We start from the raw sequence: 13,990 nt of genomic DNA, 5'->3' as shown, positions 1-13,990 counted from the left end.
ACATCCTGCCATTCAAGAAATGACAGGGGCAGAACTATTAATTCAACTAAAACAACTAATAAAAATACATAGACAATTGGTTCAATATGTCATTTTGACTCTAACAGTCCAACCTCCTATAAGGATTCCACAACACACCCCTCACCAGGGGAACACAAATAAAATTACACCACAGTCTATACAATCAGTCATAGGTAAATTACCCGCAATAAGGGAACAAATTCCATTCTGGATAGCTCAAAAAATTACTCAAATCAAGGCAGTATTTCCTGACAGTACACCTCATGAGAAACACCGAATTTTAACAATCTGTTTACCAATGGGGATCGCACCACACCTGGAGGACTGTGACACTTGAGGTACAGTCTTTGCTGCAATTTACACAAAAACACATGGTGTCCGTCTATTGCGGTGATACCAGACGTCCTGAAATAGAAAATAAATACGGGACAGAGCCTACTTTAAATCTGGGTATGAAATTACTGAAAGATTTCAAACAGGTCTCAGCTATAATATTAGCTAATATTAAAGGTGAGGCAGCATCCGTGGCGATCCGCCAACAAATAAGGGAAATTGATATAACTGAGCAACCATATGAACTGGCCAGAATAATTGAAAAATCCTATGAAGAACTAGGAAGAGATAGTTTGGGTGGGAAACCAGTTAAACCTCAACTATCAGAAAGTCCTGAAAAGGTCTTTATTAAAAACACTCTCACTACTCCTAAAAAGAAGTGGGAAAATACTAAACAAACTTCTAATGAGCAGCGTTCTCAGTCCCGAGGAAGGCCTCCTTAAAAGGAGCCCTCTGAAAAGAGGTATACCCTCAGGAATAGGGATAATTTGAGAAAACCTGATAGGTATCAAGATACTGATACATGTTCCTCTCGTACCTTTCAGACTTCTTCACAGAAATCAGAAAGAAGAGGACGTTCACAACACAAGGAAGAACGCGTGAAGTCCAAAGACGATCAACATGTTCCAAAAAGTAAGAAAACCCAATTCACCGAAAAGAAGGTAGCAGGTCTAGAGATTAGACATGCCAAGGATCTTGAGAACACAACTCAAGAACGGGGAGTAGGCCCAGACAATGCTGGACAGCGCAGCAGAAGTCACCATAGCTCGCAAGATCTTGAAGGATCATGTGGAGACAGTGGACTTGAATGAGTACATTCAAGTTGAAACTGCCGACACCAGGGTTAGTGTACCCCATAAGTTATATGAAGTAACACTCCGGATGGAGGGGGACATAACTAGAAAAATAAGAGCACTCTTTTGGGAAAAGCTCTCCAAGGGTTATGACATTCTTCTAGCTGACAAAAAACTGGCCACCAAAATTTGTCAGGGAGTGCCCACACGGCAAAGACATCATTATGCCAGCCTTCTCGAATCATATTCCAATTCACTTAAAATACACCTATGCCAGAAAATGGGCTGTAGCCCAGGCTCCAGCATTATATAAAAATCCTGTAGGATGGGATGAGGATTCCCCTCACCATAAAATCCAGTTAAAATCATAACCAACTGCACAGAGACAGTATCCAGTTAAGCAAGAAGCTAAAAAACAGGTCAAGGAGATCTTAGATCAACTTGAATACCAAGGGGTGATTGAAACATGCACCTCGTCCATGAACAATTCTTTGTTTCCTATCTCAAAACCAGACAATACATATCGTCTCGTTTTGGACTACAGACATTTAAACTCTTGTTGCAAAACTTTTGCAGTACAAAATGCACACAGTGCAGCACTGATGAATAACATCGTGGTCAAAAAATATAAAATGACATTAGATATTTCTAATGGTTTCTTCTGTCAAAATATTGCACCTGAAAGCAGGAACTTGACCGCTTTCTCAATCATGGGGACACAGCGTCACTTCTGTTGTCTCCCCCAGGGAGTCAAGAATGGTCCGGGGCTATTTTCAGCCAGAGTAACAGAGTTACTACAAACGTATGATGATGAGGCATTATCGTATGTCGATGACATCTATCTAACAGACGATGATTTGGACAGGCACTTGAACAGGGTGAACATCATTATACTTGGATTCGCCTCTGAAGGGTACAAATCCAACTTTAAGAAATCAAGAGTTGCCCACCTCAACGTCCTTTTTCTAGGATACGAGTTATCAAGTGAAGGCAAAAGCCTGGCAGCCAACTTTTTAGAAAAGTGTGCGCTGCTCCAACCTCCAAAAAAGCTGAAAAACTTACAGTCAATTCTAGGTTTCCTGAATTTCGGAAGAACATACATTCTAAACTACGCAGAAAGGGTTAAACCTCTCTACGAATTAATCAAACCTGATTTCCAAACTACTAATTGGACTAAAAAACACACAGAAATTTTGTGTTCAGTGCAAACAGACATATTAGCAACATCACATTTACAGACACGCGTAAACGTATGCAATCTTGTAATCAGAATATTCCCAGGAAGATGCGGATTCACGTACTTTACCTTTAACGAAGGTGAAAAAGTACCAATTGCTTACAAATCACACTTGTACACACAAGCTGAAATGAAATGTACTTCAACTGAAAAAATTCTGACAGCGGTCCAAACTGTAGTAGCAAAGAGAGAGCTCTTGTACAAGGTAAACGCATAATGGTCGTTACTCCTGTACCTGCCTTAGAGGCAGTGACAAAAGCAAGCATTCCGAATGCAAATACTTTACATCCAGGATGGAAACAATGGGTTAACTCTCTAGCTGCAACAAACGTTGAATACATTTTTGACCCCTACTTGAAAACACAAGAATTTCTACAATACGAACAAGAATGTCCTCTGCCCACTGTAATTCTGCCTCTAGAACAGTGCGAATGTATAATTTATACAGACGGATCAGCACAACCCGCAATTGGGGGTAAACAAGCTTATAGTGCTGCATGAGCGATCGTTAAAGGTCGCTGGCGCGATGGCAAATTCCGACCTATGGTCACAAAAACACAATCTCTCAGAGACTGTACAGCGAAGCGAGCTGAACTACAGGCTTTCAAGATGACACTTGAAAATACCGATTTCGAATTACCCACACTCATAGTGTGCGATTCGTATTACTGCGTTCAATCTTACAATGAATACTTTCAGAACTGGGTTCAAAACGGTTTCAAAGATGCAAAAGGTGGCACAATCAAGCATAAGTTGATTTGGGAACAAGTAGTTCAATTACAGACAGAACAACAAAAGACTCACGTGATCCATACACTGAGTCATCAGCGTGATGGCAGTCACGTTGCAGGGAATTCATTGGCTGATGAAGCCGCGAAGGCAGCTGTGTAAATGGCTTCCGTAGCTGCAATCACTTGTTCGAAAACAAAAATATACAGCAAAATAATGCAGGCTGTCTCCGCTTCCAATAAAGACAGTGATAAAACGTTACCAAAACACTTTCCACTCAAGTACTCATATATAACTGATGTAAATAATATTCCTTTTGCTCAAATCCCTGGAGTGGGGGATAGAGTAATTCCAAACATGGAACATAGATTAGGACTAATCTGAGAAGCACATGAAGGGCTCGCCTCTGCACACGCAGGTGTTTCCGCGACAGTGTCATTATTAAAACAAAGATACTGGTGGCCGCACATGTGGAAACAGACCAGAAACTATGTTTTGGAATGTGAAATCTGCCAGAAAATGAAAGTTTAAATAGTGAGACGCCCAGCGCAGACGCCCCTTTTAATTTCAGATAAACCATTAGCATGTGTTTACCTGGACCACTGTGGTCCCTTACAGAGGGATAGTACCTATAAATATATCATTGTCACAGTGGATTTATGCTCAAGATTCATTTGAATGAGGCCTCAATGCTCGACTGATGCCCAAACTGTTATGAAAGATTTGCGAGTCTTTATCGGCACATACGCAGTCGGCACGCTACATTCTGACCAGGGTCCTGCGTTTAGCTCCAAAGCTTACAAGGAGGCCATGGTCAGTCTGGGCGTTGCATTGTGGTGTTCGAGTCCCTTCCATCTAGAGGGAAATTCTGTAGTGGAAAGAAAAAACCGGGACATAAAGCAATCTATAACATCTAGGGTATTAGGCTCGGGTGAAGGGTGGGTCAAACATCTAATAAGTGTCCAACGTAGTTTAAATAATCTGCCAAGAAATTCTCTGGGTGGACTCACTCCATATGAAATCCTTTTTGGTACTAGAATGCTTGTCCAGGGTCTCGATCATCACACTTCAGTCGTGGAACAAAAACCCTTTGATATCAAAGACCGTTTGGCTGTTTTACAGTACTTATACGAGAAAAGGAGAAGTCAATGCAACAGAATACACAAGCCAACGACCATTGAAGGAGAACCACCCATCCTAGCAAGGCCTGTCTAGATTCCAAAGATTGGGGATCTAGTCAGAGAAAAGATCGCGGATAAGAAGAAATTTGGGCCTTCTTACAGAAAACCAGTACCTGTGCTAGCAATCCACGGATAAAGAACAGTGTTACTGCCGCCCCTTGCTGGATGAAAGGAGAACAGGTATGCATCCATCGACCTGGTAAAACCACATCATGTGGCCGATAACAAGTAGTAGGCCCAGTGGACTCCAAAGATGTAGCAGAAGGCCAAATCTTGCTACTATCCAAGAGGTTCAAACTGAAAGACTCATCACCTTTGAAGAATCTGCAGTAAGAAAAGAAGGACTAAGCAATAAAGCAATGAAACTTGTGCCTCTTGAGACCCAAATAACAGTTCGTCAAGACACTCCTGTCTACAATGATGTAGCATATGACTATTCTAATATGACAATGGATCCGGTAGCCCCAGTGATATAAAAAAAATCCTGATGCAATTCCAACAATTGACAGAACTGCCTCTGGCTATTTCATCAACTTTGATACGTTTTCCGAGGATCCCAGTGAGCCTGAAACGATGCCAGTAAATAAAACATTTAAAGAACAAGTAACAGAACTTTTACGACAACTTGAAAAAACGTAATTGGTTTCACCATGGGTTGAACTTTTGATTGTGCTTGGCGTACTTTTCCTCCTTCTTTGGCTAATCCTGGTATTAACTTTGGGAATGCTGATAAATGGAAGATATAGTAAAATGGACACAGCAAGTAAGAACATCAACTTGCTCCTAAAGCCACACAAATCATCTCATTGTGAACAAAGGGGCATATTATCAAGGGGGTTTATCTCCGCTTTTTTGGCTTTAAAAGCCAAGAAAGCGGAGATAAAATTATCTCCCTATTACCTAGCTGTCGCTAACACCAGTTAGCGACAGCTAGTAGGAGATAGCGACCATCTTGGGCCCCACTTTGCATGTCAGTGATATTTATCACTAATGACATGCAAAGTGGGCGTGCCAAGATGTTAGCGACTGGAAACAGTCGCTAACATCGCTATCTCCTATTACCAACTTTTGGAGATATTCGCGCCAAGCGCGAATATCTCCAAAAACTAACACCTGCCCTGAGCAGTTCTTAGTCATGTTATCCAATGGGAGGTGGATAACATGGCTAAGAGCATTAGCTCGGTAATGCATGAATATCGCTGACTTTTCAGCGATATTCATGCATTGCGGACGTTTTTTATCACATTTGCGATAAACCTTGATAATAGCAAGGTTTATCTGCGATAATTTCTGACGATGCTTAGCGTTAAAAAATTCGTTGCTAAGCATCGTTAGCGATAAATATCGCTTAACGTTGGTAATATGCCCCAAAGAGACTTGACATCAGTGAACATTACAGCCGTTCCTATACCTGGTGGTATAGCATGGGATAGAACTGATTATGATATCAATGGTCTGGCAGAGCTGTTGAAGATTCTTCATCAATCTAAGGTTTCCTTGAGTGACTTTGTTTCACTATGGTCATCATTACTTGCAGAAATCTGCAAACCTTAGAAATGTTTCTACTTTTAACCAATGGGAACATTGTCCAACGCCATTAAAGGGTAGCTCAAAAACATTCTATGAAAAATTTCAATACTCATGTTTCAATACCACAAATCCAGAAACATTTTACTTAAAAAAAATGTTAATAAGACAGGAATGAAAAGTATGTTGACTAATACAAAGCAAATTTATTCTGCAGCCTTTTATGCCCAGCTGTCCTCATTAGGTTTCGACTTTTGGAGTGACAACATAGAAATAAAAACTGTCTGGGGCTCAAAAGACTGGCAAGTGCAGGGAATAGAAGCTTTATTTTGAGCCTGCATTATCCCTGAACAAATAATGTTTTTGAACGACACTGTGCAACAGACATCCTGCTTGGCCTGGCCAAGATAAAAGATTTAAACAAACCGTCCATACCTACACCTACACCTGATAGTCAAAACACTTCAGAAGGAGGGGTCAACGTAAAAACTATTTTACTTAAAAACAGAACTGATCCTGATTGGAAAAAATTGTTAATCTGGCCCACAGACACAAATAACTGTCAAGATAGATTCCTGAACAAGACACAAGGATTTACAGTAACTAGGCCAGATCCAAGAAATGTCCAGAGACAACATCCAGGGATAGTAACAGCATACAGTGTAGGAAAACTATGCCTTGAGTGGCTACAAAAATCTACACTGACAGAGGTTAAACATCACTTATCTTTACTTAAAGATGGTGTTGATTTAAGGGACTTCTTACAAGGTCCGGCAAAACGACATCATAAACGTTTCATAGACGCAGGTATATATGCCATTTATAATGAAGCTTGGAAAGCGACACAGGCAGAGACTGCAGAAAGAATACGAGAAATTGATCGTAATAATTTAGAGAAAACACTCTCTGTAGTTGACAATGGGTTAACAACCCTGTCATCCAGAATTTATTCTTTGGACAGCATAGTATCCTCTGCCATAGACATAATGGAACAGGACTTGCTCATGCTACAGCATGGACATCGCAATTACGTTCTATAATGCTTTTAGGCTGGACGTTGAAAAATCTTCAGTCTGGATATGTGCCATGGCGTCTAATCAACACCACATCATTGTTTTCTGTATTTAAACTTACAGATAAACAAATCACTTTAGCACAAAGAGGAGCAGACTATATGGTGCCGGGCATTGAAAAACTGGAAAGATTACCATTAACTGTTTCAGAAAAACCTACAACGGAATGGATAATACACAGGATAATCACTCTGCCTGTCACAATTTTCAATTTTCAATACTGTGTGAAACATATACCAGTTGCCGTGTATGAAAGGTTGGGTAAGGAATACATAAAGTCGACCTGGGAATTACCATACACACACAAATGTTGGAGTGGGGGAAAGGAAGTATTTCTTTGTGGTACACAATGTAAAAGCGCATTAAGCGGTACACTTTTATGCCAGGGTATTAATTTACATGGAGCCTGTGAAGGTTCTTCAAACAACTTATCCTGCCACCTGCAAGGTTCTCCAGCAGCAGTGATAGATCCAATTTTTAGGCAGCTTTCCAACAGGAGCTATAAAATGTTGAATGATCACAGCTGTTGTGGAATGATGCCAGGAATAGCCTATCTCGAACTGTGTCAGCCAGGGTCACTTGTTGTATGCAAGTATTGTTTCCTAAATCTAAGACAGACGGGGAGTCACCGTTATGGCCTTCACTGAACATCTCTTCTATTCGAATTGATACTTTAAGCAGAATGAAAGCTATTCTTTTACAAAAAACTGTGCCACTGACCTCGTCTAAAGAGACGTATGAACTACAAGTTGCAAGGTCCTCTGCAGAGAATCATGCCCTATTATCAACAAACTGCCCAATTCATTTTGTAGAAATGTTAGGTCGTATCTTAAACATGTCTGATACCAGTGGTATTGTACATGTATTTAAGACAGTTTTTTCGGGACTGTTAGCACCTTTTGAAGCAGTCCTCTGCATTTTTCCAAACTTCGTGCACTCTGTGTTCAGCGGCCTGCCTCTCATTTTGGCACTAGTAGCAGTGATACTATTCTTGATCCTTCTGCTCTTATATGGCAAGTCCGGTCAGCAGCGACACCCAGATTACCATCGAGAACACTCTCCTGGCAATGAAGTGTCATGAGTGCATTATACAGATCCTGGGCCTGGCTCGGTTAAGAGACCTGAATACCATGTGGTTCCTATCATTCCGACCAAGTAGGCAAGATTGCATCTTACTTGTTCTACGATGACTGCTATGTGGAGGAGAATGCGTGTTGAACAATTGTCTAACACTTCCATCAGCACTGCCAACGGATGTTGATACCTTGCTTGGTTCCGTAACGGCCGATGCATCGTCTTGTCCCCAGCTGCTACCAATCCTGATGACGGCATTCATTGAGATCTCACAGACGCAATCTGCTGACGGTGAGATACGTGGATTGACAGGCACACAGGTACCATCTCCATCTCCGACGAACATTGCTAATGCGGCTAACGCTGACGGCGATGCTCCACATTTTGTGTGCTATCGGTTTACTTAATGAAGTGGTCCAACTTTCACCTACTGTAGTAGACAATTTCTTTGCCAGCTTAGAAGATTTGATGTTTTCTCCTAACAACGAGAATGATTTTAGCACACAGCGTTCAATGGGACTCTGTATTCGACCTTCACTTGTCAAAACAAAACTTCCAACTGTAAGAACTCTATTTTTCTGCGATCTGACTTTTTCCAAAATTGAATTCTTTTTTTTTTTTTGGCACAAAGTAACAAGAATTCTTTGAAACACTTCCAAATTAGAATATTTGACCTTGTCCACAACCTAAACAGTATATATATTCTGTGATGAATGGTCTCGACCTTTCTTCTGTATTTAAGAGCCATTTCATAAATGTTATTTCATGCCTCATTCTGAAAAGCATTTTTCCAATGTCATACTACATGCTTTGAATTAAAATATTGCTTTTTAAATTGCGTACAGCACAAATACTCATCTTTCGTGTACAGCCATTTCAAATGCATTTTATGTATTTTGGGAGGGATTTTCACACATAATGCTTTAGATATGTTTAAAAATGCTTAGAATTTAGTAATATCGAACATATTAAAGTGGAGTGGGTGTTGTGTAGCATTTTAGGATCCAAGCGTAATTTAACGATTCAACGCCTTATATAGATATAATTCACATTGCCCTTATATAGACCTAGAAATCATACCCATATTTAGACATAACCCATCCAGTCCAAATACAGGCATGGCTACTTCCACTAGTTCCAAAAAGCCACAACGATTTATTGGAAAACTCAGCTTCAGCAGTTAGGTACATCCCCTTGCTTGAATATTGATTTGTCCTAGAAGTCAGGGCATTTTCAAAGAACTACCATTCCCTTGCGGTTCTTTGGTGACGTTATTATGTCCGACTTGATGTCAAACTAGGCACCTTCAAAGTATAAATATGCCTACACTTGCCCTAGCAAACACACAGTGGTTCGGAGCAGCTCGACTACCTACTTGCCCAACGCAGCTCGCTACAGCAAGTGCCGAAGGAAGCCGACCTCCAGCTAACGCACTGAGATACCAGACCTCCTTCATTCTAAAGCCAAGGTACGGAGCTGATTAGACCCTAACAGAAATCTTGGTTAGATTCTTGGCAAAGAAAAACTAAACCTATGCTACACCTCACTTACTTCTTCCCTCGTACTAGACTTAGGTTAGGTACATCGGGGTAGGCGTATTTTAGAAGCACCAGTTGAGTATTTTTTAGCCTTTCTTATTTATGTATGTATTTATCTATGGTCTAGGAAACATACAGCGCTTTTACAGTATTATTTTATAATACTTTTCTTAATGTACGCATTATACTTTGCAACCAGTATTACGATTGTAGCAGTTCATTTTACTTGCTTGAGAAAGAAGACTGTTCAATAAACCCTTTTATTGAAGACACCCGTCTCTCTATTTCTCTGCATCTCTGATGAAATGAAGCATGCACAATTGACTGAGTAAAACATCTATCTATTGTTTCTACGACTCTGAAGATCAGTTTTATTCTTCGGGAAACAAAGTTGTCATGTTTATACGGTTGTCAGAAACAAATCCCTTCTTGTGTATTCGAGAAAGTTTCTAGTGACCTCTGAGCTAGCTGGCACTCACAATTAAGTCTAATATATTCGATAGAGACCTAGTAGACATAAGTCCTACGTCAAATCTATAGGATATGTCATTTCAATGAACAGAGCCTATTGGGAATATAGGAACTACACTACAGTAGTAGAGAGTGAGTAGTAGAGAGTGAGTAGTAGAGAGGGTAGTAGAGAGTGAGTAGTAGAGAGTGAGAAATGAAGGGAGAGTAGTAGAGAGTGAGTAGTAGAGGATAGTAGAGAGTACAGAGTGAGTAGTAGAGAAGGAGTAGTAGAGAGTAGTGAGTAGTAGAGAGTAGTACAGAGTAGAGAGAGAGTAGTACAGAGTAGTAGAGCGTGAGTAGTAGAGTGAGTAGAGTAGAAGAGAGAGTAGTAGAGAGTGAGAAGTAGAGAGAGAGTAGCAGAGAGTGAGTAATAGAGAGTGGGTAATGGAGAGTAGTAGAGAGTGAGCAGAGAGGAGTGAGTAGAGAGGAGTGAGTAGAAATTGAGTAGAGGGAATGAGTAGTAGAGAATGAGTAGTAGAGTAGTAGAGAGTGAGTAGTAGAGAGTGAGTAGTAGAGTAGTAGAGAGTGAGTAATAGAGAGTGAGTAGTAGAGTAGTAGAGAGTGAGTAGTAGAATATTAGAGAGTGAGTAGTAGAGTAGTAGAGAGTGAGTAGTATAGAGTGAGTAGTAGAGAGTGAGCAGTAGAGAGTAGTAGAGAGTGAGTAGTAGAGAGAAAGTATAAGTCTCGAGGCGAGGTGCGCATGCGCGTTCCAACCCCAGCCGAGGCTCGAACCGGATAACAAGCTCCGAGGTCGACTGGTCCAGCCTTTAGGCCACATCCTCTACTCTTTTGATTTTCAATTTTACTACACTTTCCAAGAGAAGGTTTCTAAAAAAAAAAAAATGAAATGTTGGACATGTTCCTGAAGCAATCAACACATCATCCTCAAATTATCATGAACAAGTCTTTTTAATAAGAAAACTATGGTGCTAGTCAAGTAATCCAACAGTAATTTCCAAATAATCTTAAAACCATCAGCAGCAATGCATCATGGGAAGTAATCAGGTACTCAGTTTTTTTTTTAAATAAACTTTTTGTTGATCTTTTATCGTTGCAATATGTACATTAATCATAACAGATAACGACAGTACACCTCGGAGGCATATTCTGCACAGGCACTCAGTTTTAAGTCATTCTCAAATCATCAGTAACTGTCATAGTTTGTGAAGTCATCAGATAATCATTTTCAAGTCATCCTAAAATCATTGGGCTCAAGTTTCTAAACTCTGCTGATGACTTTAAGAGCTTGATGATGTCTGATGACGTGAAAATGACTTCTAATCTAGTTGGATGATCATCCAAAGCCTCCGAGATGGCTTCTAAAGTCATCCTGTTTGACCTGGGACTACACAAACACCAAAATAATATACTAAATAAGGCATAAAAATAGTATAATAAATAAGTCACCGATCTACCATTCAACAAGCAGCTTGAATAGAATGTTAATAGTAATCTGGGTAAAGTCCAGTAGTATTCAAATTGTTTGTATTCACTAAATGTTCTGCATTGTAAATGAAGACTATGCGATTACAAATAAGTATGTGCTTAGTATTCTTTTAGTATTCAAGAAGTACCACTCACATATCAGTAGTCTTCATGCACTAACCTTCCCAAAAAGAACACTGTTGAATACTAAAATTGGCATAAAATAGTCTTCGAATGCTATAAAAGACAGGTTAACCACTAAATGTGGTATTCAACTTCGGTATATGCTTAAATGTAAATGTCATATTAAAAGGCATGGAACACAGCACAACACAGCACACAGCCTGAATCTCTGCAACAAGTTAAGCAGACGTTTTTCTTTTACCTTTTGACCAGTTACCAGATCCAATTACAGTTTGTTGTGGATATGAAAGGCACTGATTTGTTGCCAAATACTTACTCCAAACTGTCAACACTACGATAAGAGGAATAAATTCTAAGAATGAAATACTGGAATTCTCATTAATCCATGCACCTTTTCGGGCCCAAAAAGCCCAAAGCCGATATATCCTGGCGCATCAGACAGTTTTTTGTACTAACCATACAACACGTTCGTCCAGCAACCTGATAGGAAAAATTGATAAAAAACTTTAAGGAACATTATCCCAAACTTGTAATCGGATCTCATGGACAGAGACGTTCTAATCCTGTGATAAGGAAAAGAAAAGGCAGCCATAGCAACGCCCCACCTCTGACCGAAAATTTTCCCAGCATTTACTACCCTGCGAGCAAAATTGAGGTGTCCTAGTAACCGCTGCATTCCAAAAAGAGTAAGTTTGGTGATATCCTAGCAGGTTTTAACAAATGCGCAATTTCCTGCATTTTAGTAACTGGTCACCCGGCCTTCATTTTCACTGTAATAATCAACATAACCAGGAATATGAGCATTTCCTTTTCTGTCTTCTTTTTTGCCTGATGCCCGCCTAGCTCCTGCATAAAGATTAAAAGAGATGGAGAGCCGTGACACTGTTGTGATCCTTGTGATCAAACAAAAAGAAAATCATCTATATAATGGGACACTTGGGAATGAGACGATCTGAACGAGAAAATCCCTTGCAGAAAACAACTAAAATCTCCAAACAGCTGACTAGAGACTGCACAACCCATGGGCAAAACTTTATCGACAAAGAAATGTCCTTGAAAGTGTATGTCAATTCAGAGTCTTGTGGATGAACTGTAAATAATGTAAAAGCAGATCTAATGTCACATTTTGGCTAACTCCGCTCCTGAGCCTCTTACCAGACGGAAAGCTACCTCCACTAAAACAAACTGCACCACAGTGTTTTCCTTGGCGATAACATCATTCACAGATGAAAAACTAGGGCCAGTAAAAATGTTGTATCATGTGAAACTCTCCTTGAGTCTTTCTAGGAACCATTCCCAAAGGAGAATTGATAAGATTGGGAAATGGTCAAGAAAAGAAAGGGCCAGCCAACCTACCCTCTGCGATTTCCGAGTGCAATTATGAGTTATGACCTGTGGGAATTGTTTTGCAGATTCTAAGTTTAGAGCAAACATGCTGTGTCTAGGACCTTAATAATTTGAGCTGAAAACCTTTTTTAAAAACCTCCCCCAACTCCAACTCAAAACTTTCTTCACAGTGAAGATAAAAAATTGAAGCTAATAACAAAGCATGGAGATATCAATTGCTGAAGGACTGAACAGTACAAAAAGCCAAAGTTAATGTTAACTACTCTTCAAAAGCTTCACTTACTACAGTATAAAGACAATACCACCGCATTATATAGAAATATAAGCCTACTGCCTGACCTACGAAATAAAGCGAAACCACTAATTCAGCAAAGCCACTGCTGCTGGTTGACCTACAGTAAGTAAACATTACAAACGCAACTGCTTTTTGACATAAGGCTGTAATGGGGTGCCCCTCCACCTACCTGGACTAGTAGGGAAACCAGATCTGAGTTCTCTAAAACATTGCAAAAATGGAGTGTTCACCACATTTGGAACATTCATGGCTATTTTTACATGGATACTTCTGTCAGAAACCTCCGTTAGAATTCCAGCAGGCTCTTGTAGTGAAAGCTGGAGATTTTGCCCAATTGCCCACCCCTCCTAGGGTGGGGAGCAATAGCAAGCTCACTAGCGGTATGCATCATAGAGAGCAGTCTCTGGGTGATACATCTATTGCACCCCTTATTTGTTATCCACATCATCTCAAGGTTTCTCTGTAACGAGGGCTAGATCGGTTGAAAACTCTTGTCATAATGTAGCCAGGTAAAAAACCCCAAATCTTGACTGAGCCTTTCTAATTGTATTCAAGTATTTGAAATTGAAATCGAATGTTCTGGAATCTTATATAGTAAACATGTGCAAAAATCAAAGAGTTTGTGGTCCAGGAGTCCATATTAGTGGGAAACCTGGGTCTTTTAGGTAGTTCCCAAGCCTCCTCCCTAGAGCCTGCCTTGGATTGAATCTCCCTGTGCAGTAACTTGAAATCGCAACCACAATATCCATCCCAAATCTTGTC

Source organism: Lissotriton helveticus, chromosome 4_1, assembly GCF_964261635.1.
Source record: "Lissotriton helveticus chromosome 4_1, aLisHel1.1, whole genome shotgun sequence".
Taxonomy (NCBI): Eukaryota; Metazoa; Chordata; class Amphibia; order Caudata; family Salamandridae; genus Lissotriton; species Lissotriton helveticus.
The sequence above is the reverse complement of the archived record's forward strand: the minus strand, read 5'-3'. Positions refer to the sequence as shown.